This window comes from Papio anubis, chromosome 5 (genome assembly GCF_008728515.1).
Source record: "Papio anubis isolate 15944 chromosome 5, Panubis1.0, whole genome shotgun sequence".
NCBI lineage: Eukaryota > Metazoa > Chordata > Mammalia > Primates > Cercopithecidae > Papio > Papio anubis.
This window is the reverse complement of record NC_044980.1, coordinates 32,944,034-32,971,026: the sequence shown is the minus strand read 5'-3', so window position 1 is coordinate 32,971,026 and position 26,993 is coordinate 32,944,034. Positions and strand designations below refer to the sequence as shown.

The window sequence follows — 26,993 nt, the reverse complement described above, 5'->3', positions numbered from 1 at the left end:
AGTATACATATGTAACAAACCTGCATGTTATGCACATGTACCCTACAACTTAAAGTATAATAATAATAAATAAATTTAAAAAAAAAAAAAAAACAAAAAAAACAAAAAAAACCCAGCCAAAAAAAAAAAAAAAAAGAAACTACAGTAGTTTGGATGCCTTTATTATCATCATTACCATTTTAAAAGCTCTAAGAATCCTTTATTCTCAAAGAAAACAACACTAAATGTTGTTTAGTGTTTAACACTTTTTAAAGGAGGCATCAAAGACACTTAATTTACATACCTTCATCTCTTGAGAACAGTTCCAGCCTAAAGCAGCTATTAGCATTGGAAAAGTTCACCTGATTGGCGAGATTCTGTACTTTATGCCTGAGTAACCAAAAAAAAAAAAAAAGTCAAAGGGCAGTGCCAACAGCCACAGAGCAGTAGTTTATCCACTCCTGCTCCTGGTTCGGAGAATGGCACTTATCAGGGACTGGTGAGAGGGCAGCGTTATGGCCTTCTAAGATGGGGAGGCCATTATCAAAGCCTCCAGGTAGCCCCATCCCACACACTTTCTACTAGCGCCCATATTGGGATGAATCCTCTGGCATCTTTCTTAAAACTTCAAGAGACCTCTTTAAGATTCTGTAGTTGGGTGAGCCTGTCTGTGCCCACGGTAGCCTGCGGTTAAGGTGAGGGCTTAACAGTGGTACCAGGAAGTTTGGATTCCGACGAGCTGGCTGTCCTTGGGCAAGTGACTACTTTCCTACTGCTATTACTTCTTGTTTCTATTTTCTCCTCTGTAAACTGTGGGTAATGAAAATGTTGCACAAAGGTAGGGTGGGTGAGTGACAGCTGCAGGCTCACAGTTCCTGAAAACTGCAATTCCAAATTCCAGAGCCCCCTGAAAACCAAAAGTCTTTCAGTGAATGTTCAGCAAACTCCCTTGGTGGCAAAACTGACTTGAATTAATACGAGGCAATTTATGATATTTTGTAAATCTCAGCTAGTGAGACTAGTTGCACATTTTGCTGCAGAAATATCCACGTGTTTGATTTCAGGGCACTACCCTGAAAATACCCAGGTATTTGGAAGCATAGAATATAGGAATTAAATGACTTTTTAAAAAAGTTGTGGTAAAATACATATAACACAAAATTTACTATCTTGACCACTTTTAAGGGTGCCATTCAATACTGATTGTATATTCACATTGTTGTGCAACCAATCTCCAGAATTCTTTTTACTTGTTAACCTGAAACTCTGTACCTATCAAACAGCTCCCCATTTCCCCCTTTCCCCAGCCCCTGGCAACCACTATTTCACTTTCCAAATTTCTTTTATAATTGCAAAAATTCCAAATTCTAAAACACATCTGGCCTGACAAGCATTTCAGATAAAGGACTAGGAACCTTAATTAGGGAAGGGAATGGCTAACATTTGATAGAGTCGCCGCCTGTCGAGATGATCCTGGAAGAAGTAGTTCTCCCAATCTTACAGGGGCCTGTCGACCACAGCACACTGCTTCCCAACATCGGTGCCCTTTTGTCAAAGATGGCAGAGTACCAAGAACAAGGGCCACTGGATTCTTACCAGAGCAAACAGAATGCAGGTACTTGCACGGGATGTTGGATACCTTCACCTTCTTTTCTGTTATTCCCTTGATCTCAGGTTTTCTCAGTAAGCAGAAGAGCACATGTGGGCAGCTGGTTCTGGCATCTACTTTTTATTTCCATTCCAGGGACCATGATGTAGGATGCTTTTACAGTGAAAAGACATGAAAACCTTTATGCAGACTGAACTCGTGGGGAAGATGCTGACAGTCTGTTTAGAACTTGCTGGAAGCCATTGAAGGCCAGATTTATCCGTTTTGCAGAACTCTCTAGGAATCTTCGGGAAAGCAGTAAGGCTAACCCTGCTGTTCCCCAGCAGATCGCAGTACGGAGACCGGTTCTGAATCATGTTCCCTATAACTGGAATAAGACAGGGAATTCCTGATGAGTTTCATAATGTGTGTGAGTGAAAGGACAACACAGACTTGTTATTGAAAAACCCGACAGTGGTCAGGCAGCATTATTGGAATGCCTTCTCCACACTGCCCATTCCGTAAACATCCTGGGGAAATGTTGAGGTTACTTTCTGCGTGAGGCTTGTGCTTTCTTTTCCTGTTTGTAAATACCAAGAATGAAAGGGGATGCCTTCAGAATTGGAAGCCCATGAACACAAAAATTCTGCAGAATGCAAAACCCTCTGAAGGACCACTCCTGATAAATATAAAATAACCTTAGTATCAGAACTTCTACTTTTGGGTTATGGAAAATATGCCAACAATTTTATGTTTTAAAAACAAACTACAGGCTGGGCGTGGTGGCTCATGCCTGTAATCCCAGCATTTTGGGAGGCCGAGGTGGGTGGATCAACTGAGGTCAGGAGTTCGAGACCAGCCTGGCCAACATGGTGAAACCCTGTCTCTACTAAAAATACAAAAATTAGCCAGGCATGGTGGTACAGACGTGTTCCCAGTTACTTGGGAGGCTGAGGCAGGAGAATCACTTGAACTCAGGCGGTGGAGGTTGCTGTGAGCCGAGATTGCACTGTTGCACCCCAGCCTGGGTGACAAGAGTGAGACTCTGTGTCAAAAAAAAAAAGCAAAAAAAACCCAGCCAAAAAAAAAAAAAAAAAAGGCTTCTTCTCCAAGAGAACACCAAATGGCGGATGACGCCGGTGCAGCGGGAGGGCCCGGAGGCCCTGGTGGCCCTGGGATGGGGAACCGCGGTGGCTTCCGCGGTGGTTTCGGCAGTGGCATCCAGGGCCGGGGTCACGGCCGTGGACGGGGCCGGGGCCGAGGCCGCGGAACTCGCGGAGGCAAGGCCGAGGATAAGGAGTGGATGCCCGTCACTAAGCTGGGCCGCTTGGTCAAGGACATGAAGATCAAGTCCCTGGAGGAGATCTACCTCTTCTCTTTGCCCATTAAGGAATCTGAGATCATTGACTTTTTCTTGGGGGCTTCTCTCAAAGACGAGGTTTTGAAGATTATGCAGGTGCAGAAGCAGACCCGTGCTGGCCAGCGCACCAGGTTCAAGGCGTTTGTTGCTACTGGGGACTACAATGGCCACGTCGGCCGGGGTGTTAAGTGCTCCAAGGAGGTGGCCACTGCCATCCGTGGGGCCATCATCCTGGCCAAACTCTCCATTGTCCCGGTGCGCAGAGGCTACTGGGGGAACAAGATCGGCAAGCCACACACCGTCCCTTGCAAGGTGACTGACCGCTGCGGCTCTGTGCTGGTGCGCCTCATCCCTGCACCCAGGGGCACTGGCATCGTCTCAGCGCCTGTGCCCAAGAAGCTGCTCATGATGGCTGGTATTGATGACTGCTACACCTCAGCCCGGGGCTGCACTGCCACCCTGGGCAACTTCGCCAAGGCCACCTTTGATGCCATCTGTAAGACCTACAGCTACCTGACCCCTGACCTCTGGAAGGAGACTGTATTTACCAAGTCTCCCTATCAGGAATTCACTGACCACCTTGTCAAGACCCACACCAGAGTCTCTGTGCAGCGGACCCAGGCTCCAGCTGTGGCTACGACATAGGGTTTTTATACAAGAAAAATAAAGTGAATTAAGCCTGTTACTAAAAAAAAAAAAAAAAAAAAAAAAGAAACTACAGTAGTTTGGATGCCTTTATTATCATCATTACCATTTTAAAAGCTCTAAGAATCCTTTATTCTCAAAGAAAACAACACTAAATGTTGTTTAGTGTTTAACACTTTTAATGTTATCTGGCCCCGGAAAAAATCAAACACATGATCAGCTTCCAACATCATCAATCAACATGGAACATTTCAGTTTCATAGTGACCAGGATGCTCCTGGGCACCAGAGGTTTGGAGCCAGCGACAGAAGAGGTTTCCTTTCCTTAGTGGCAGTTCTACCACTGTCCCGAGTATTTCATGGTCCGTGCTGGACATTCATTGAGCTTTCCAGCAGCTTGAAGCTAAGGTGTACTTCCCTGATTAGGCCATTAGGTAGCTGGGACCTCAGGAAAAACAAGAAAACAGTTGTGGTGTCAGGGGGCAGTTGGGATCAAGACCAGAAGTTGGTCTAGAGTCTAGATGAGGGGCCAGTTATCTACAGCCCATAAACCAAATTCAGCGTGCCCCCCGTTATTTACGGCCTGATAGCTGGAATGGATTTTACATTTTTAAGTGATTACATTTTAGATGGTTGTATAAGTACTCATATAATATCCTCGATTTTACTTTTCATCCTGCAAATCATACAAGATAGCAAAAACATTTACTATCTGGCCCTTTAATAATAACAAAAACTTGCTGATCCCTGGTCTAGACCATCGGTTCTCAAAGTGTGGTCCCTGGACCAGCAGCATCAGCATCACCCTGGAACTTATAAGAAATGCAAATCTACAGGACCCACCCTAACTTTATTGAATTGAAAACCCTAGGGTGGGGCACAGTATCTGCATTTTAACTTTTGAGAGCCATTTCTTTATTCCTTCAAAAAAGAAGAACTGGGCAAATTACTTAACCTCTCTGTGCTGGGTTTTCTTCATCAGTAAGGGTTGGGAGAATTTAACAGCTGAAACATGTAAAACATATTAAGGTAAATGCCCAATGTAAGTTATTGTTATCTCAAATGTGTTAGTGTTAAAAAGAGCATTTTATTAGGCCTCAGGTTAGTTAAATATCAAAAGACTGGGTGCGATGGCTCACGCCTGTAATCCCAGCACTTTGGGAGGCCGAGGCAGGTGGATCACGAGGTCAGGAGTTTGAGACCACCCTGGCTAACATAGTGAAACCCCCATCTGTACTAAAAATACAAAAAAAAAAAAAAAAAATTAGCCGGGCGTTGTGGAGGGAGCCTGTAGTCCCAGCTACTCGGGAGGCTGAGGCAAGAGAATGGCGTGAACCCAAGAGGCGGAACTTGCAGTGAGCCGAGATCACACTACTGCACTCTAGCCTGGGTGACAGAGCAAGACTCAGTCTCAAAAAAAAAAAAAAAAAAAAAAAGAAAGACCTTACCAGACACCTGAACTTCTAGCAAGAATCATTAAGGTACATGCAAGCTCTGTTGCAGCAAGGTATGCCCAGGTGGGAATCAGAAGTGCTGGTCTAGAAATTTGAGTGCCAAAGAGTTACAGACCCTGTCAGGGTGGCCCATAAGATCCTCCTTCATCCAGGCTCTGGCACGTTTCCCAAGCCCTGAGCAGACACCCCAGCTGATGTTTCTTCCAATGGAACACTCAGCCTGCTCCCCCACCTGCCGTTTTGGCTATAGCCCCTTCCTCTCAGGCCCTTGGGGTTTTCATCCTTTGCTGCAGCTTCTCACTTCCTTGCTAACCTGGAGCATAAGTACTCATACTTTATCCACGAATCATTTGGGTAAATCAGGGTAGTAAAAGTCATTCTCAGGGGACTGGGTCTTTGTAAGGAATTTTAGAAGCTACATTATGTTTAGCACAGTAACTTAAATGTGGAAAACATGTTAGCTGTCTTCCTTGTTATAATTTTTTAAATTCACAATTGTTACTTAAAAACCTGTGATAACTATGTCTCCAACTGGTTAACATCAAGAGAAGCTACAAATTCTTTTGGACAGCAATGGTTTCTGCTAATGTTACTGCTCTTCCTCAGGTACTTCATGTTTTTTCCTTCTAGGCTATTATTCCTGAAGGCAGGCTTTGCAGAGCTGTGTCCTCACCTCTGACCTGTACAGCTTTTGTTCCAAAGAACCAGAAGTGACGGGGTATGACCACGTCTCTTGAGAGGCAGAGTGGGGTTTGGTCTCTAGCTGGGAACAGGAGAGGCAAGGAACACGTTCCTGGTTTTAGAATGGAAGAAAGGAGGTATTGTCTCTTTACCTACTGATGGCTTGGCCACTACTTGGGGGCTGCATCCCTCCTTGTGTGCTCAGTGCTTTTCCAGAGACATCCTGAGGCTAAGAGCTTACTCTGTGTGTGTGTGTGTGTGTGTGTGTGTGTGTGTAGTGGGGAAGTGTAGGCTTTGACATCAGATGGGTGTGGGTGTGAATTCTTGCACTGAACAACTCTGTGACCTTGAGTGTTTCTGAAGTTCTCTGAGCCTTATGGTCTTCATCTGTAAAATGCACATAGTACTTGCTTGGCTGTGTCTGTGTGAATTGGAGACGACGCATGCATGTTAAGTACTGATCTCTGTTATCAGAGCTGGCAGCCCCCGTGTCTCGCTGATGAGTCTCCATGGCCACATGGAATGATGGTTTACAAAATGACACTTATGATCCTTCTCAGGAAACTCCAGATCACAAGGGTGCTTCAGCCAACTGCAAAGCCACCTGGATTTGCACCAAGCATGGCCATGTTTCTTTGGAGTATAAGGACCCAAGGGGCTGCAGCCACTTTTACTGGCCAAGACCAATCCATTCAAAGCTGGTTTCCAGCTCCCTTCAGACTAGCTAGTTATCAGTATTTGAAGACCACTTATTCCAGGCAAGATACTAGCAATTTAACAATGTCTCTTACTTAAGATTCTTTGCTATCTTGTGATTAGAGGCTGTTATTGTCCCAATTTCACAGATGAGAAAACTGAGGCATAGATCAACTGACTTGCTCAGGCTCACACTGTTAGAAGTAACAAAGGTTTGTGTCACTAAAGCTTCTGTGTTCTGGACCAGCACGCCCTAGGACTTTTTTCCTACAACTGGTTTTCTTGAAGAAAGTTTTATGTAACAGTTTTAATTTGGATTTAAATTTCTTTAAATTAAAAAAATAGTAGCCATGTATTATTATGTAACTTGGTTATTATAATAACCAAATATAATAACAATATATTTTTTAACTGAGAAAATGCAGAATAATATAATGAGGAAAATAAAAATCACTCATAATCACACAGCCAAAAATAGCCACTATTTGTGAATATGTTATTTTATGTAACATTTTCTATGATATGAAATAATATAATTTAGTGTTATATTGGGTACAAATATAATATATAATAAAATCCACAATTGGGATGTGTAAATTCATTCTGCACAGTTTATATTGTGAATATTTTCCCAAGTTATAAAAGACTATTTCAAAACATTTTTAAAGATCACTTAAAACCCTACTGTTGAATAAAATCAAAATTTATTTACACATTCCCCTGGTGTTGGACTTTTAGATTTTTTTCCACAAATTTTGTGATTATAAAACTCTGTGTGATTATTATTCTTGTACCACCAATTTGGCCCACATTTTAAAATATCTTAGAGTCCTATAAATGAATTACTGAAAATATTTCTAAGAATTCCCCCAAAAAGTAACACTAATTTATATTTCCAAAGCAACATATAAAAAGTATCCATTTACTCTACTTTTGCCAGCATTGGACAATGTATTTTTTAAATCTTCTTTAATTTGTTGTACAAAATATGCTATCTCAGGAGTGCCCTAATTATTTCTGTGAATATGAATATCCACAGTTGTAAGATTTTGAACCACTGATAATTCCTCTTTAAGAACCATCTCTCCATGTTCTTTGATCACTTTTAATAGGATTATTAGCAATTTCTTAATTTTTCATAAAGGTACTTAAGAGATTAAGTATGTAACATCTTTGTCATATTTGTGGAAAAATACTTTGTTTTCATCTTTAATATTTTTTTATCTCTTCTTATTTAAGATTTTCATTTAGATGTTTTCTTTCCGATTTCCTCCATTCCTCTTATGCTTACAAAGTCCTTTCCATTCTAGTGTCAGATAAATATTCACCTACATTTCTTTTTTAGCACTTCTCTTTGGTTTACAATTGGATTTTGAATGAGAAGGGAGATGGTGAATATGTGGTACATGTATTGCCTCTTCTGGCTCCTGGTGCTGGACAGACATCACTAATCTATGCTGGCACCCTATTCTGCTCAGCTTGGATGCAGCCCTGGTGCTGGGTAGACATCACTAATCTATGCCGGCACCCTATTCTGCTTGTCCTGGATGCAGCCCTAGAATATTTCTCAAGGCAGTTCCAGGTCTCGCTACCACCAGCTGGTCAGAGGTAGAACATGAGATTACACCTTTTTGCCATCTCTACAAAAGAAGAAATTTCTCTGAATTGACAATAAGGATGTCCAGTTTAAAAATCCTAAGCACCCTATAAATCTTCTATCTATATGGAATAATTTATAGTCTTGTCCATAATAACACATGCAGTCTAGTAAGATGCAATGTTAACATTTCTTAGGCACGGTCATGAGCCATCAGCAGACCTTTGGCATCTCTCTAATGGACAGCTTCTGCCTCAGCCAGAGCATCATGTTCCTGAGTGCTGCCTTTTCACACTGGCCTTAATTTTAGATCCTATCAGCATAGTCCCCAAAAGAATTTTTAGCAATGCTTAATTGTTTGCTCCTTTCTGCTTTTCCCGCTGTCCTAGGATTTGACCTCTCATATTGGTAGACATGACTGGCCCTTCCTGTGGAGCTGGAGTGCATGTCCCAGCCTCTGCTGGCTGTCTTGCCTCATTATCATGCATACCTTTTCAAGGCATCTGATCAAAACCATTCCTGAGCACATCTGAATGAAGCTTAGGATTGCCATGATAAGGCAACAGGAGAGGCTCCTGTGCTGTGTATATGGCTGTGGTCTTCAACGCTCACATTACTGTAGAGAAAAGAAAGATAAGGTCGGGTGCGGTGGCTCACGCCTGTAATCCCAGCTACTCGGGAGGCTGAGACATGAGAATCTCTTAAACCTGGGAGGCCGAAGTTGCAGTGAGCTGAGATCACACCACTGCACTTCAGCCCAGGGGAGAGAGTGAGATCTTATCTCAAAAAAAACAAAACAAAACAAAACAAACAAACAAAAAAAAAACAAAGAAAGAGAGATAAGCAGAGAAGAAACTGGAATTTATTAATTCATAATAGCAGTGATTAGAAATAAATTATTTATTATATGCATGACATTGAGCTAAATCCTCTACAAACATCCCTTATTTAATTCTCCCAATAACACACTGAGACTGTTTTTAATATCCCTATTTACAGATGGAGAAAGTAAGGCAAGTCAGAGATCTCCCAAATAGTTAAGTGTGGCTGGGATTTGTATCTGGGTCTGTCTGACTCCTGAGCTAGTACCCGTTATTCTCAACCCTTCTGCTGTCTCTGCCAAGGTAGAGATTTCTTCATTGCTGAAGAACTTCAGAACAATAATTGGGTTATTCTAAATGAGCAAAGTTAAAGGACCATGCAAAGGGTTGCCTGTCTTTTGTGGTCCAGCTGGGAATTTGTGAGAACACATCAACGGAGTTAATATTACACCAGTGTGGAAACAGTAGATAAAGTCGGGGGTTCCAATGAAGCAATCCTAATTAAGTGAAGGAGGACTCTTTCTGTCTTTTGACACTAGCTTCCTATAGGTCAATGGAGGGAAGCTGCCTTTGGAAGACCACTGATTTTAGTATATTTTACTGTTTTTTAAAACAAAAACCAATATAATTATAGATCTTTATTCATCACTTTAAGATAATGAATCAACATTCTATAGGAAAAAATAAAAATAGGCATTTAAACTATATTTTAACCACGTAAAGGAACAAATACAAGAGGAGAAGACACAGGGAAGGAAACAGAAAAAGGACAGCTTTTGTGGCCCCTCCTGCCTCCAGTCTTCCCCCAACCCATCCTCTTCCAAAAAGGGATCAATATGACCACACACACATACACACAGAAACACACACACACAAAGACACAGACACACACACACACACACACCCCCGCTAATGGACTCTGATCTCATAATACCACCAGCACATTATACAATAGTGATACTTAACACAATGCCACACATATGCTGTTTTTGCAACTATTGGCATAAACTGTGTCTAATCCCATGTCACACAGAAAGATTCAGATTTCATATTTGATCTGTAACCTGTACAAAGACGGTCTCCTTTCTACCTGTGGGTGGGTAGTAAAGGACTTTGTCAAGAGCCTCAGGGTGGAAGAAAGAAGCCTTCTAATGTATAGCTTTTGCCTTGAAGCTCCAGAATGGAACTTTTGCCAATAGACAGACTCTTAATCATTACTATATTTGGAAAATGTTGGGTGGTTTAGTAAGTAATATTTGGAAAGCCACATGCTCTGTATCAGTGATTCATAATCCACACACAAATTGATTTCCAACCCTCTTGCTCTAAAGCCTGAAATTGAGTGTTATCAATCTCAGCCACTGCCAGTGTCTCTTCCTTAATTTAGAGAGAAACTTTGGGACACTCTGCCACTTGCCAACCCGTAGGAGCTGCCTGACCTGTCCGTCTCCAGCATCCCAAATGTTCACTCGGGTGATGCCTCTGATTTTTCAGAACCCTTCAGAGTACCATCCCACCAGGGCTCATGCCGACCCTCTGAAGTCAGAGGTCTGGAAATTATTTTCTTACTAAACTCTTCTTCTAATTATGTAAGTTATGTCTTGTTAAAGCAAATTAAAATGGAGGCCACAAAAACTCCCTGAGCAGACAAAGCCAGTTAGGTCTTGAAAATAACCTTAACTTTGCTTACATTGGATATGGGAAGGAGACTTAATTTGGGCTATTTCTTGTGAATGCTTGTATTAGAGTGAAATAATTTAAGCTCAACCAATAAGAAGCAGCCAACTAACTTGTAATTATGCAACTAGGGACTTTCCAGTGAGATAGATCAAATATGGCAACTTTATACCTGTAACTAATCAAATGTTTTCTTTGCATGACTTCCACATTCACTCTGTAAAAGCCTATCCCTTATGTTTCTCCAATGGAACCCCTGAAGCACTTCTGGTTTGAGGCTACCTGATTCATGAATCGCTATTTGCTCAAATAAACTCTAAAATGTAATTGTGTCCCAGTTTACCTTTTTAATAGTTTGTATAATATAACATTTGGAAGGTTCATACAAGTATAAAGAATATAAAATATCAGTATACTCTCATCATGGTACCAAGCTAATATTGTTAATATTTCATATTTGATGCTCATCAGTTTTCCTACACATATGTGCAAACATGTATACACATCATGTACATATACACCTATATGTATGTGCATTTATATAAGCATATATACATATGATACATGCTACTTTGTAATGAAATATACTTTATAAATGAGATTAATGCAACTGAGAGGTGAAATGATAGTTCAGTCATAGCTGACATTACTGGTTAGTCGTTTGATTCTAGAAATCTTTTCTCTCCATGACTGTTCTGATGGCCTTCCCCTTTCCTGCACACAGTCAGAGCTCTCCACAGGGGTAGCTGGCCTTCAGGCTGGGGTGCTAAGGGGTTTTGTGGAAGAGGCTGGTGGTCACCTGAGCCTGAGGTCTGAAGGAGCACTGTCTTTCCCTCCCTGAGAAGAGGTAAGGCTTAAAGGGCAAATGGCCTTGGCAGAGAGGACCAGGGCCAGGCTGATCCCAGTGACAGCCCATGACTAGAGGCCACACTGAGAGAATGGTGAGGGCCAGCAGGAACGGGGCTTTGCAAGTCTGAAGGAGGCAAGGGGCAGAGTTGAGAGGCTGACTTGGACAGGAGGGGAGTCACACCTGCCACCAAGGTCTCATCCCACAGCCAACAGTGTCCCGGAAGGAAGCCAACTACTCCAGGTTTTGCTCAGAGCGTCCCTTTCCTGTCCAATGCTCTGACACTGTTCTTCTCCTCCCCCTTTCCACTTCTCTCATAGCCTGTGGATTTTCAGCTGAAATGTCTCATTTCAGTGAACATCCCGAGTGGGATAATGTCCTTCTGCCTCAGAGAATCCAGCAGCACAGAAGAAAACTGGGCCTCCTTCTGGGGGAGGAGGATGCTCTCGGCGCTGCCCTGGAAGGGAGATGAGGATGTTCAAGAGTCATTTAACTATCACCTGTGCATTTCAGGGATGCCCCAGGGTGTTGAGCCAATTTTTGTTTAATATATTTGTTCCTTTCCTTAGAAAATAAGAGGGGTTGCAATCTTGATGCTTTTGCTCAATCTGCGGGTATCTATTGAAGGCTTTCATTGAAGATGCTGAGGGTAGAGTGTGAATATGACAGGTGCCATGCTCTCGGGGAGCTTACTGCCTCATGGGAACACTGGTAAAGAAACAGATAAATAATTACAAATAAGTAAACATAAACACATGCAAAACCAATAAATACCAGGAACGGAATTAGTGGGATGAAGCACCAGAGGGCAAAGGAGACAATAGGATGGTCCCTAGGAATTTTAGGCTGAAAATGGACAAATGAACCAGAGCTAATCATTCAAAATCTAGGAAAATCATTCAAAATCCCTGTCTTCCAGGGAACAGGATGTATGCAGACCTCAAGCATAAACAACTTGGCTTGTTTGAGGAATTAAATGAAAGCCAGAGTGACAATAAAGGGAATAAGCTTGGAAAAAGAGCCAAGAGCACCTTTGAATTAAACTGAGTTAACACTCATGTGTTGACAACAGTTGAAACCCTTGGAAAGTCTGGAAAACAGAAAATGCCCATGAAAGGGAGACCTCAGGACAGTCTGTAAAGCTAATGCTTCATTTGCTTTGGGTTTGCTCTAACTTCAAAGCAGAGTTGCTCACAGAAAACAGCCACGTTAACTTCCTCCTGTGGAGAGGCAGCTGCCAAGCGATGAAATGCCTCCACAGAGGAGAGGAAACAAAGAGGCAAGAGCCCAACAGACCTTCTCTTGAATAACTGAGAATTCACTCAGACATGCAAGGAGATACACACATCTGTCACCCAGGCCAGATCTTGGTGGTGAGGCCTGACCTTGACCCAGACACAGAGGTCTGGTGGCAGCCACAATTCATCGTGCTTGGGCTAAGCCTGCCTTGCTTTTGTACTTGGTGATCCTGTTTCTGCAGTGTCCAGCAGCATAGGGCAGGTGGCAACTGCCTCGCCCCTCCAGGAGAGGTGAAATGAGAGAGAGAGCAAGCTTTGTGAGAGCCTGCTGGAGGCGGTGAGCTGACTTGACTAGAAATTTGATTCACCCAGGAATTTCTTCTGGAGCTGGAAGGAGACAAACTGCAGCCAGCATAGATCCAAGCCCAGGAGATGCCTCATCTGCACAGGCAGTTTCCTGGACCTGGCCATCCAAAAGGATGGATTCACATGGCTTCAGAGTGAGTGTACTTTATAAACTGCGGGGCCCACACACATTTAAGGAGTATTCTGATAGTACTGTTACATCAAGCTGAATTTGACCTAAGAAAGCCTCTGCACTTGCATATTTGAATTCTTAAGTCTGAACTGCAATCTAATATGTTCACAACTCAAAACTAACTTAGGAGTAAGCTTCAGTAACAATAGCTGAATCTCGGCCTATCACAGCGGCCACACTTCAACCAATCACAGATGGCCAACTGTTCAAACCGTGCTCCCATAAGACAAATGCCAGCTGTAACCAATCCAGCAGTTTCTGTACTTGCTTTCCTTTTTCTGTCTATAAATGTCGTCTGACCATGTGACAGGTCTGTGAACAGGTCCAGAGTCTCTCTGAATCTGTTCTGGGTGAGTGCTGACCCATTTGCAAATCTTTTTTTTCTCCCCCTCAGTTAAACTCTGCTAAGTTTAATTTGTCTAAAGCTTTTTCTTTTAACAATAATAAAGACAAATTGATGAGTTTTGGTGGTGAGTTGACTGGCTGGAGACTTGAGGGTCAGCCACAGAGCTTTTTTAGGAGCTCATATCTGCAGCCCTCTGCCCCAGGCCTCCTCAACTGTACCTACAATGTGAGTGACATCAGTGTACTCACCAAGGCAAGGAAGTGGCATGACTAGTCCCCTGAACACTTTCCCTTCCTACCAGATTGCTGCATTTAAGGCTCTTGCTTGTAGAACCTTACAAGCAAGAGTAATCTCTGGTGATCCTGGACACCCAGATCTTTGTTGGCCGTTGCTTAAGCCACATAGTGGAATGTGACCCAGAACAGGACATGGGAGACCTGGATTCTTGACCTGGCCCTGGCACTAATGAGCTGTGTGGTCTGGAGCAAATGACTCAGCCTCTCTGGGCCTCTATTTTGTTTCCTTGATTATACAGTAGAAGAGTGAGGGATGTATGTTCTAAGATAACTCTGGTTCTCACACGAGAGTGTACATCAGAATCCCCTGGGGAATTCATTAAGTTGCAGACTTTTGAGTGTTGTCCCCACTTGAGTCCTGGTTTAATCAGCCTTGAGTGGAACCCAAGAATTTGTATTCATAACATATTCCCGGAGGATTGTGATGCTGCCTGGGAACGTACTTTGATAACTCTTCTCACGAAGTCTTCAAGCTGAGGTGTGGCTATGGTTGCGAACGTCACAACGTGAGGGCTTCCTCGCCGATGTGTCTGGCAAGGCCATTCCCAGCTGCAGCTGTGTGCCTGTTTCCTTGCAGGCTTTCAGTTGTGTCCAAGTCCCGGTTCTGTTGTTTGACCATTGTGATCTACTTTGGGTGCTTCCTCATGGTTTCTCTCAGCCCTCTTTCCTCCCTTCCCTAGTTTGGCAAGCTTATCACACAGAACTTTAAAGACTTCAGAGAGTTTCTATGCTCTGGGATGGCAACAGAGTTTAGTATCATAAGTGGGGAAAGTTCTGGGTAATGCAGAATCTCACTCTTTTGGGGCTGAATGAGACGATCAGGCAGGGGAGGAACAGCTGGCTCTTGCACCGATGTATTCCCTTAATATTTGACCTTAACCTATCAGAGAAAGAGAGACTGTGTCTAGGGAGCCAGGAAACCCAGAGGATGAACTGGAAGGAGATTGTGATTGGAATTCAAGTAGAATGCTAAAGCTGGTGGGGCTTTAGAGATCACCCAGCTCAGTGGTTTTGAAAGAAATCAATGTTTCTACAGAATCATGTCAGGAGCTGTTTCAGGGATGCCTATTGTCAATTCCAAAGGCTACCGGAAACACCTGTTCATCAAGCAGAGCTAAGCTGATGAGCCTGCTGCAGTGAGGGAGAACTTGGTAGCAAGAGAGCCTTAGTAGTATCATGTAATGGGGAAGTCAGGGGGAAGGTATAGGGCTTCCGGACCTGAGCTGGGTCATTTCAAGACATGTCTTATAGGGGATAAGGGAGGAAATGGCTGGGATTGGAAAGAGTTTTTGGAAATAGCTTTGGATTGGTTGGCTCAACGAGGTGAGAGCCTTGAAGTAAGTGGATTTTGATAAAAAACTGTTAGCCTTGATGACCAAGCTGTTTCCAAGGTCCTCAGTCTTGTTCTTCAGTAACAGTATGTTCAGAACACATGGTTAATATATTCTCGCTTGGTCTCAGAATTGTTTAAGATATGGACAGAAAAGTATGTCTGTTTCCAGTATTATTTAGCATAAATAAATAAAGGGAGTTATGTTGGTTTTCATTTTCAGGGATGAAAGTGGTGGGAGCGGGGCTGACTGTGTGGGGTCTCTGCCCCTCCCTGACCTCCCAATCAACCAATTTCTTCACACTTTTCTGTTTTCTGTGTTGGGCGTCTACATCAGATTTTACTTAAAGTAAGGGCTTTATGTTTTTAAAAGGGCTCAAAATCCAGAACTGTTTAAAAATCTCTATTTATAATAGAAGAGAGAATACTGAAATCCAGAGAGGTGATGAGATGTGCCTAGGATCACACTGTTGGTCATAGCCTAGGAGAGAACCAGGGAGTTTGGTACAGGCTCACTCAGGATCTATCTTGTGCTCGTTCTGGGATATTCAGGACAATGATGCTAGACAGAGCCACAACCACCATGAAAATCTCAGGAGCTTTGCCCAGTAAAGATGTCTGTCTTCCTTGCATTGCATCTGAAGGGGCCAGGCAGCTTCCTACATCTTTCATCCTTACCATCTGAAACATTTGTTCTCCAAAGTACTATGGCGATAGAGTGGGAGGGAAGAGGACACCAGCTGTGAACTGCCTCAGCTTGAAAAACACATGGCACATCCATGCACAGGCCATTGGCCCCAATCTGACAACAGGGGGTGCTAAGAAATGGAAGGGAGTACATGAAACACTTGGGGAGTACCAAGTACCTCTGCTTGCCCAGGGCTGGGGTTGCACACACCACTCCATGCTGTACTGCTTTTATTGTTCAGTTTCTGGAGGAGGAAATGCAAGAGCAGAGAGGATAAGTGACTTAGCCAGTCCCACCCAGGTTGTAACTGATGTGGCCAATGCTTGTACCCAGCTCTTTTGATTTAAGATTAGTGCTTGTGTTTCTCCCCTACCCTGTTAGAGAAAGAACAATGTGGAGAACCATGAGGCCAAGCTCAGTTATTATGAGATGGGAGAGATCTATGCACATTGGAGACAGGGGCAAGAACAGAAGGACAAGAAGAAATCGAGGTGTTTGGGGTCGAAAGGATGACTGAGGTCTTAGAAAGATAAATAGGATTAAAACATTAGCAAAAAGGTGGGATTATTTCTCTTCCTCTTCTACAAAAGGGAGAATAAGAGAGTATTTTATAGACAGCGAATATAAGGAAAAATGAAGTTCCCTTCCCAAAACCTTTACACAAGACCTGAGATTAGAATAACAAATGACAGTAAAATGGGGAGGGGAGGCATCTGCCCAGGCTGAGGGCATAGGAAGAGAGCAAGGCATTTAGAGGGTCCAGGTATGCATGACAGGAGAGGCTGAGCTTTCGAAGACATCCATCAGGGCCATAGCACTGGCCTGCCTTGACCTCTGACCCTGAGCTGCCTCTGTCACCTTCCCCATCCTCATACCCACTCTCCCTGCTTTTCCTGGGCTTCCGGGATCTGTTCTCCTTCCCTCCTTGTTTCTGCAGCTGTATATCTGGCACTTCCTCTCTGCTCATAGCCCTCTCATGCCTCACTGTAAGCCAGTTTGCTGCTCCAATTTAGTTAGACTATAGTGGTCACTGCCTGGACCACCTTCCTGACTTTGGGTCATGACATAACCATTGCCTTGCTAGTGAGCCCTCAATTACGTGCCTTTGACTCACCGGCTGTGAGAATTACTCTTGGTCCATTCCCCTCTGTTCGCTTGGCTTGTTGGTAGAGTAGATGTTCCCTGTGTAGTCTTTTTACCCTTCCAGCTAAAGATGGTCTTCGTTTCTGCAGAGCCAAACTGTGCTTAAAGGAAACAAGCTCATTTTGTTATTTGGCCTAAGAAAATATTAAGAAGATCATTCTTCTTAGGACGGTGATTAGGGCTGCTTGGGTTCACATTTCAGCCTCACCTCTAACCAACTCCGAGATTTTAGACAGATCACCTAATGTCTCTGTGCCTAACATTCATCTGTAAAATCGGCATATAATAATGTCTACCTTATAGGGTGATTCTGAGCATTAAAATGAATAATGTAAAAACACTTAGAACAGTACTAACACTAATATAACTGTTTACCATCATTATTGATATTAAATACACAACACAATACAGGGTGAATAGTAGTAAAGATTTGACTATTGGTCCATTGGAAAGATCTATATCACTCTGTTGCTTTATTCTGATAACAAACAATATTACTCTTGGTTATAATAGCATTTCTTTAGGTCCAAATATAAAAATGTATGATCTGATTTGGACAGATCACATTGTTAGTCACATTACAGTTTGATATTCTTACCAAGAGAAACATTGTGGCCAGAGGAGTGCTTTTATGTCAAGTTATAAAGGAAAGTTGACTGAAGCCAGGATAAGGAAGCAGCCTTGTCAAATTGCCATCAGAATGAAAGGAAACGTCCTCACATACTGATCCTGCTGCTTATTTATATAAAGAACTCTCAGGCTCCGATCACTGTGAACAAAGACCATGGCATTTGGTATTAGCCCTTCAGAGGCTCTGAGCACTATTGAAAGAAGGCCAGTCCAATCCATGTGAGATGGCGGGCTGAGCTGCCGAGTGTCGCTCTCAGCAAAAACTTATCCTTGAAAACAAATAAAGGAAGAAGCAGGTGGTGAAGGGAGAGGCTGTGGAATAGACCCAGGAAAGCTGAGATAAATCCAACTCCAACTCAGGATGCAGGATTAAAATATTTACTCTGGCATTGGCAGGAAAGGCTCGGGGCAAGCGTTTGCTCTGCCAGCTCAGCAATATCTTCTGGCCGTTTTGTATGCACTAGCAGGCTTGCAGCCTTTAAAATATCAACTTTTATAATTCTGCAGTGGTAATTCAGATTGAGGAAAAAGGACCCTCCCACACTGAGAGACCGTGGAGACCTTTTCTCCAGCCATGTTGGAGCTATAGAAAGGGAAAAACCAATAATCCCTCTCATGATTGGTTCTGTCTCCTGATCCAACCACCTATTCCAATTGTTTGGCTGGATTCGGAGGGGGTTTACTCATGTACTTTTCATTATTCAACTGATAAAGTTATTATATCATAAGTGCACAGCTTGTAAACTTTCACAAACAGAACACATCCATGTAACTGACACCGACACCGAGAAGCAGAACATGACCAGCTCCCAGCTCCCAGAAGACCCTCCGGGGCCTCTTCATTCTAGTCATCCCTCTCCCCAGAGCTAACCACTACCTTGACTTCTAACAGAATAGATTAGTTTGGCCTTTTTGGTGCTTCATATGGGTGAAATAATACACACTCTCTCGTGTCTGTTTTTTTCTGTCACATTACATTGGCAACTGCATCCATACTATCAGATGTGGTTGCGTATCATTCTTTGCTGTACGGAATTCCATTGTGCGACTATTTCACAATTTATTTATCCATTCTACTATTGTTGGGCATTGGATATTTTTCATTTGGGCTATAAGACTAGTGTTGCTATCAATGTTCTAGTACATGTCTTTTGGTAAAAATGTGTACATGCTTCTGAGAATACACACACATCACACATACACACACACACACACATCCGTAAGAGTGGGATTGCAGGGTCATATAGTATGCATATGTTAAGCTTTAGTTGAAACTGTCAGTTTTGCAAAATGGTTGTACCAATTTACCCTCCCAACAGCAGTATATAAGAGTTTCAGTTGGTCTTCATTCAATTTTGCCTCCCTTGATCCTAGGACCAGCATGACAAATTGCACATGGCATAAGCACATATAACAGGGGATATGTAATCCCACTTAAATAGGTGACAACATTATTTTCAAAGCAGAACCAATACTGTTGCTGCTCACCTCAGCTGCTCTCCATCTGGCAAGATTTATCTCCTCTTTCTTCCTTGAGCCAGCAAATCTTTATTGATATAAACACAGGTGAAATTCTTGGTTCTGGTTTTTCTACTCAGCGTTTATTGTTGATGGTTACCATCAAATAATTGAATTTCCATGACCTATTTATGGTTGAACTTGAAATGAACTTGGAATGCTTATTCTTGAATCCAGAAAAAAAATACTTAATGGAATTGGAATATAAAACCACTTTTTGAAATTGGCAATCGTGTGTGTGTGTGTGTGTGTGTGTGTGTGTATGTGTGAGGGGTGAATGGAAACTATTAAAATTTTATTCAAAAAACATAATACATGGATGCCAAAAATCCCTTTCATTCTTACCAATAAATTTCTCTTAACTCCATTGTCCAATGGAATGAGAATTGGTCACAATTTTGAGTCTCTGGATAGCTTCGATCATGGATGTCTGTTTGGATGATTTTATGAGGATGATTTTTTTGTGGAATGTTTGGCAAATGTCTGTAATGAAGATATTGGGCTTGAGATTGTGGATACAGATGCATAAGGGTTACCATACAATTAGGCCAACAAATAATATTTAGGTAGTTAAAGTAGATACACATGAGTGCTTTGAATCCCTCCCCTAGCAACCCCCACCAAGTATTTCCCTTTGGTTTCCATTTTTCAATAATTTTTAAAACAATTTTTTCTTTGGATTAGACTATGGGCAGAAAGGCCTTTAAAAAGTATATAGCATCCATCTGTTATAGTAACTTCACTTTTAAGAGAACTAATAAGGTTGCTGCTTTCCATGTTCCCATAAAGCTCATAAATAGACTTAAGTTCCAGCAAGTAAAAATGACAAAAGTCAGTGTCTAGGAGTTGAGTTGTCCTATGGGTAAAACATTAGGCTTAGGGGGTTTAAATGCCACTTGGCAGGATGAACCCCCTTAAGATTCTTATATAGTGATGGTGCTGTGAAATAACTTTACTCAGTAGACCATCATTAGACAGCTGAGCCACTCAACCATCTTGTTGCTCTCTGGTCAGAAGATCTGATTAATCATGTGTGCAAGTATTTCTTAACTAAATTTAAGAAATGGAATTGGCCGGGCACAGTGGCTCAAGCCTGAAATCCCAGCACTTTGGGAGGCCGAGACGGGCAGATCACGAGGTCAGGAGATCGAGACCATCCTGGCTAACACGGTGAAACCCCGTCTCTACTAAAAAAATACAAAAACTTAGCCGGGCGAGGTGGTGGGCGCCTGTAGTCCCAGCTACTCGGGAGGCTGAGGCAGGAGAATGGCGTGAACCCGGGAGGCGGAGCTTGCAGTGAGCTGAGATCCGGCCACTGCACTCCAGACAGAGCGAAACTCTGTCTCAAAAAAAAAAAAAAAGAAAGAAAGAAAGAAATGGAATTGCTAGGTCAAAGGGTAATTAAGTGTGAACATTTTACAGACATTGACAAATTGAGGTCCAAAAACAGTTGTATCACTTTTCACCCAACCCAGAGTGTATGAGGGTGCCTGCTCTTATTCCTTCTTCTAAAACCTCTTGTGAGAAACAAAGTCCTCTTGGTTTCCCTGCAGAGCACTTCCTTCATGACTGCACTGTGTATTTTCTTAGCATCTATCTTTTTCTTCTCTGTGGCATGTGTCTTGCATATTTTGCAGCAAATATCTTTATCTATTCCTCTTCCATTCACACAACCCATCTACCTTCCTACCTAAGAATTAAATCCCAAGTGGATCGTTAAGCTGTCAGAACTTCAATTTCCTCAGTGACAAAATGAGCACAGTCACACCCATCTCAGGGCTGTGAGGAAGATTAAATGCCGCAAGGCATGTGAAATCCTCAGCGTGTTGCCTGGCTTGTAATAGACACAGAGGCACAGAAAGCTGAACAGAGACTTTCTTACTTTTGCCACTCCTGATGCTTCCATGGCATTTAACACAACACAGTGTAGAATAAGCATTTTGCTGACTGACTTGATCTCCAGTGTGCCAATCATAAATCAAGTACCTAGGCAAGTGCGTGTGATATTTTCAGGGGCCCTTCATTAGAAAGTGCACTGCTGTCCTGTACTAAATGACTCTTTCCTCATCACTTTATGACACGTAAAGGAGCCTGAATCAAGTATAGTGACCAAGTATAGTGAATCAAGTATAGAGACGGCCTCCAGAAAGTGGCCTCATTTACCAGAAAAGCAGTCATCACATGTGGGCATTCTTCTCTAGCATTAAGTACCTTCTATTCTTTACAGCAGCAGTTCCCAACCTTTTGGGCATCAAGGACTGATTTCATGGAAGACAAGTTTTCCACGGACTGGGAGGGGGTGGGATAGTTTTGGGTTGAAGCTCTTCCACCTCAGATCATCAGGCATTAGATTATCATAAGGAGCACACAACCTAGATCCCTCACATACACTGTTCAGAATAGGGTTCGCATTCCTATAAGAATCTAATGCTGCTGCTTATCTGATAGGAGGCGGAGCTCAGATGGTAACGCTTGCTCACCCGCCACTTCACCACCTGCTGTGTGGCCTGGTTCTTAACAGATCATGGACCATTCTGGTTCATGACCTGGAGGTTGGGGCCCCTGCTTTACAGCAATTTTCTAAATTCTTTCTCAGAAGCCATGTTATCTGGACAAAGGACATTTGCTTAATATGTCCTCATACAAAATCTAATATAATCATACATATGGAGATAGATGATCTTTAGTGCCCTAGTTATCACAATCTGTGATTCTGTGGTCCATATTAGACTGTATTATACTTTTAAATATTATTTGCCAATATTATTACAGCCGAAACTCAGATAGCACAGTATTCAGCCTAGGCAAATTCAACCTGCTACATAAGAAGCACAATTTAAAGTGTTAGGATTGTGTAAAACTTTTGCCTCACAAATGGGAACACACAGAATACACAGAAGTTTGTTGTGGAGATAAGTATGGGAAACTAGGGAGTAGCGTGGGTCACAACTATGGCAAAATGACTTTCACTGCCAGTGTCATTTTCTTTTCTTACTATTGCAAATTCTTCACATTGACTTGTTTTATTTCAATCCAGTGTACAAAAATAAATAGAAAAATAAATTCATCAGTTTTGTTCATCATTTATGGGTTTGGGCTTATCATAGTTTTAATTTCATAATAACTTCTGGAATACACAATTGTGTAAGTTGAGGAATGCATGTAGAAATAATAAAGATATCAAGATTAGAGTCACTAAATTATTCACAGTGATCAAGGCCTTTTACTTGGTGCAGGGTGTTTGGTGGGGAAGGAGAGTATTTAAAAGAGACATATAGTGCCATGGTGAAGAGCCAAATTGGTTGCTTCAATCCTTGTTCTGCCACTTACTATCTGTGTGGTATCCAGAAACTAACTTCCCTCACCTGTAAAATGAGGGTAATAGTAGTACTTACCTTACAGGGTTATTGTGTGGATTAAATGACTTCATATATGCAAAACAATTCTGATAGGATCTGGCACTGGGCCATCATTATTTGTTTATTGCTTCTGGAATACTTTTCACTTAACTATTCCATTGAAAAAGAGGCTGGAAAGTCAACTCTGAGTTCCCCTTAGAAGACCAGATGAAATTTGGTTGCAGAGAGTGGTGGTTTACTTGTGTGGACTGAGCTTTTCTGCCTGGCAAAATAGGCAATATGGTGCTGAAAGATAGTGGCAAGCAATGGGTGCAGAATTTTTCTTACCTATTTCAAAATATTAACCACACAAGCCTCAGTCTTTCACATATCTGATGGGCACAGTGAATAGCATAAAATAGGGCCTCTTTCTTCCTCCTTATGGCCCATCTGGGAAGACGTCAGTGAGGAAAGATAAGTCAGGCAAATCCGTCATGATGCCAGGACATGGGATAGTCTTCCCTGCCCTGCCCCACACCTCTCTCCTGTGACAAGCACAAAAAGAGCTTTAAAAAAAAAAAAAAAAAAAAAGCAATTTCTTTCTCAGTCAATCTCTACTCACACCAATTTTCCAGCTTCCAAACTGATAGAGTCATAACTCTATAGGGTAGGATCAAAATTATTATTGTGTGCATGTTCCTAGCTTTTCCCCTTCCCAAACCAATGAAATAAGGTTTCTGCTTTGGAAAGTTCAATGCCCCTCCCGCTGTCCTCTGAGTAGATTTAGTCCTATTAGACATGTTCTCTCATACTTTATTTTATCCTGTAGAATTAGGAGAAAAGTGAAAGCAGAGGAGAATCTGAAGCCTTTGGACCTGGGCTGGGGAAAGAGGCTTTTCAGGGGATTTTGGAAGAATCTTGTGAGTTTAAGAAAATGATCTTTATCCAGTGATCCATCATTGCAAGAAAACTACTCAAGTTTTTTCAAAATGTATTTTTTTGGTGACTGAACTATGTTCCTTTGGTCATGTTGAAATTTAATTTTCAATAAATAAAAAACACAATTCTGATAAAAATCATACTGAATATGTGTCAGGTTTTAATTACCTCAATAATGAGAGAACCAGCAGGATGACAAGGCTGATTCAATAGGAGGACAGGAGAAACTAATGTGTATTTGAGTGAGGGAAAAACCAAAATAAGCACTGCAATAAAAAAGAAACTGTAGTAATATTGCTGAGTTAGATAGATACACAATTGGTTGATTTTCTACAAGACAATAAAACCATAAGCTTTGGAGTTATTTTGTGTCTTTAGTCCATTTGGGTTGCTATGAGAAAACAATATTAGACTGGCTAATTTATAAATAACAGAAATTTATTTCTAACAGTTCAGGAAACCAGGAAGTCCAAGATAATGGTGAAGGTAGATTCAATGTCTGGTGAGGGCTGGGTCTCTGCTTAAAAGATGGTACCATTTCTCTGTGTCTCCACGTGGTAGAAGGCACAAACAAGCTCTCTCAGGCCTCTTTTATAAGGGCGCTAATCCCGTTTATGAGGGCCCCACTTTCCTGACCTAGTCACCTTTCAATACCTCTGCACTGGGGATTCAGTTTCAACAAATGAGTTTTGTGAGGACACAAAAATTCAGATCATAGCATCTTATCTACTGGACAAAAATTATTTGTAGTTTGTCATGTTTCTAAAAGTTAATATCTATCTTTACAGAGCTGTAAAATGCCTGGACCCTTATTAACAGTAAATTGTGAGTCAAATAAAGTTATAGTCCCCAGCCTAGAGAGAGTCAGAAGAAACTTGGGTGGGGTTGGCTAGACAACTCCCTGGCCTGACAACAAAGGTGACACAGTCATCTTTTTGCCTTTCTCCCATGTTTTGGTTAATTTTTAAAAATAGTTCCTTGTGTGATTATAAAGTCTCCTACGATTATTCTTTATCACAAAAAAGGCTGGTTTCATTGTGTTTTGTGTTCTTTCTGGGATTCATTTACAGAGGAGAAGCATATAGAACACATGCTACCCTCCTGTTGTAGAGTGCAGTAAATCTACAGCCACGGGAAGCCGAGCAACTACAAAAGCCAAATTATTAGCTTGGTCTGAAGAGTTTGTAAAGAATCTAGGATTGCATCTCAATAACCTTTATCATTCTAGAGATTCCCCTAGCCAAAGTTTTTTTAAAATTATTTGTTTTAATCACTCATATATGCTTATTTTTTCTAATGCCAGAGAAACAAAATTAAGAAAAACGTATTTCCATCCAGAATTCACCAACAATGCCCACAACTGCATATGAATTCTCTCCTTAGGGTACCCCCAAACTTGCTAAAGTCTGAAGACTGTTAGGAAGTCTTCAAACTTCCTCCCTACTGCCTATAAGTCACAGAATAGACACATACTGATTTCCCAGTATGGTTTTGTAAACATTAGTTCCACATATGAAGCTCAACCCTTGTTCCATAATTGTGGGTTTGTCCTATGGGATGAAATGAAATTTAACTCAATTATGACATTCCTGCCTGGAATTTAAAAAAAAAAAAAAAAGAGAGAGCCTCTTCAAGTCAACACGCCCTGAAAATGGATCATCACTCATTCTAAATTTATTTGTTGTTACATAATAATTGTACATATTTATGAGGTACATGTGATATTTTGACATATGCATACAATGTACAGTGATCAAATCAGGGTATTCAAGATATCAAATACCTCAAAGATTTATCATTTCTTTATTTTGGGAACATTTCAAAACTTTTCATTTAGTTATTTTGAAGTATACAACAAATTGTTTTTAACTGTAGTCACCCTACTATGCTATCGTACCCTAGAACTTAATCCTTCTATGTAACTGTATGTCTGTACCCATTAACCAGCTTCTCTTCATATCCTGCCTTTGCTCTACCCCTTTCAACCTCTAATAACTATCATTCTACTCTTTACCTCCGTGAGATCAACTTTTTTAGCTTCCATGTGAGTGAGAACATGTAATTTTTGTCTTTCTGTGCCTGGATTATTTCACTTAACATAATGACCTCCAGTTCCATCCATGTTGCTGTAAGTGACAGTATTTCATTCATTTTTTTATGGATGAATAGTATTCCAATATGTATATATCCCACATTTTCTTTATCTGTTCATCTGTTGATGGACACTTAGGTTGATTCCAAATCTTGGCTTTTATCAATAGTGCTAAAATAGACATGGGGTGCAGGCATCCCTTTGAAATACTGATTTCCTGTCCTTTGGATAAAAAGGCAATAGTGGAGTTGCTGGATCATATGGTAGTTCTATTTTTCGTTTTTTGAGAAACCTTATACTGTTTTCCATAGTGGCTTGCTGATTTACATTACCACCAACAGTGTATGAGGGTTCCTTTTCTTCCGCATCCTTGCCAGCATTTTTTTTTTCTGTCTTTTTGACAATAGCCATCCTAACTGGGGTGAGATGATATCCCATTGACTCATCCTAAATTTGTTTAAAGGGGCTTTTCGCCTTCTTCAGCTGTAACATATAGGCAGCTGTTGGCTGTTACTTTATCTCCTATCTATGTTTCCCCAATTTGTAAAACTCTCTAAAAGAAACACCAATTCCTGAAAGACTCTAATTGAGTTGAATTGTCCAGATTTTCAAATAAAAACAAGTAGTATCACAAGCCCACGTGAAGATTTCAGGTTCTTCTCAGAGGGCAGGGGTCCAACCAAGACTACTGTGCTCTCATCTGTAAAAGAAGGTTGGTGTCAGAAATGAGATCTTTAAGACTCTTACTCTGAATGATAATGACCAGAATAACTAGTTCTTACTGGGTTTTTTCATGTCCCCAAAATAGATTTATTTCTATTGACAGTAGATTCTTGTCATATAATCAGTCTGACTTGAGAATTAATCACATTTGCCTTTTCCTCAGTAGTGGCAAGAACTAGAGCCAACTTTGTGGACTAACCAAACAAGTGAATCGACAGAATATGGTGACCCATTTTTTTCATTAGTTTCATTATTTTGAGTTTATTTTATCTTCTCCTCATCAATTTTCTCTTTTTTTCTTGTTGTCTCCTGATTTAAGTCATCTGGCCATCCTGTCTATATTTGGAACCCACATTAGTTGTTTTGTGAAATAAAGCAGGCTATATATAAATCAAACGCCCATACTGGGTCCATTTCCAAATTTCTGTTTGTGATATCTTGTGGTTTTGAGGATTAAAAATGCTTTAAAACCAGCAATGAAAAGTTGTTCTAGTTTTTAAATATGTATTTTTAAAAGCCCTTGTTAAAACTTTTGAGAACTGATGAGGATATTACTTTGTATGTTGGTGGTTTCTGTTTACTTGGTTCTGTTTTTGCTCCCTAGAACTTGATTTCCTCAGCAGTGAGCTAATAACACTCCTGCTATTGCTTACTGGGCATATCTACATACAAAAAATCTTGATAAAACAATGTATGCTGAGGAGTATAAGTATAGCTCCCTGATTGGCCCTTTTAATAACACTGATTGTTCCTTTTGTTGCATTTCACATTATGAACCAAACTCTAAGAAATGATTGGGAAACATCTTCTTTTCAGAAACCTCCATTCAG

The 26,993-nt window shown here is 41.4% G+C and overlaps 1 protein-coding gene and 1 pseudogene across 2 annotated transcripts in view; both read left to right on the top strand.

Moving 5' to 3' along the window:
* Window positions 1-26,993, top strand: part of ADAMTS12 (ADAM metallopeptidase with thrombospondin type 1 motif 12) — a 389,831-nt gene that overhangs the window by 170,373 nt on the left and 192,465 nt on the right. The window lies entirely within an intron of this gene.
* On the top strand, window positions 2,672-3,614 carry LOC101019981 (annotated as a pseudogene). The gene has a single exon (XR_647896.3). The product of XR_647896.3 is annotated as a 40S ribosomal protein S2 pseudogene (transcript).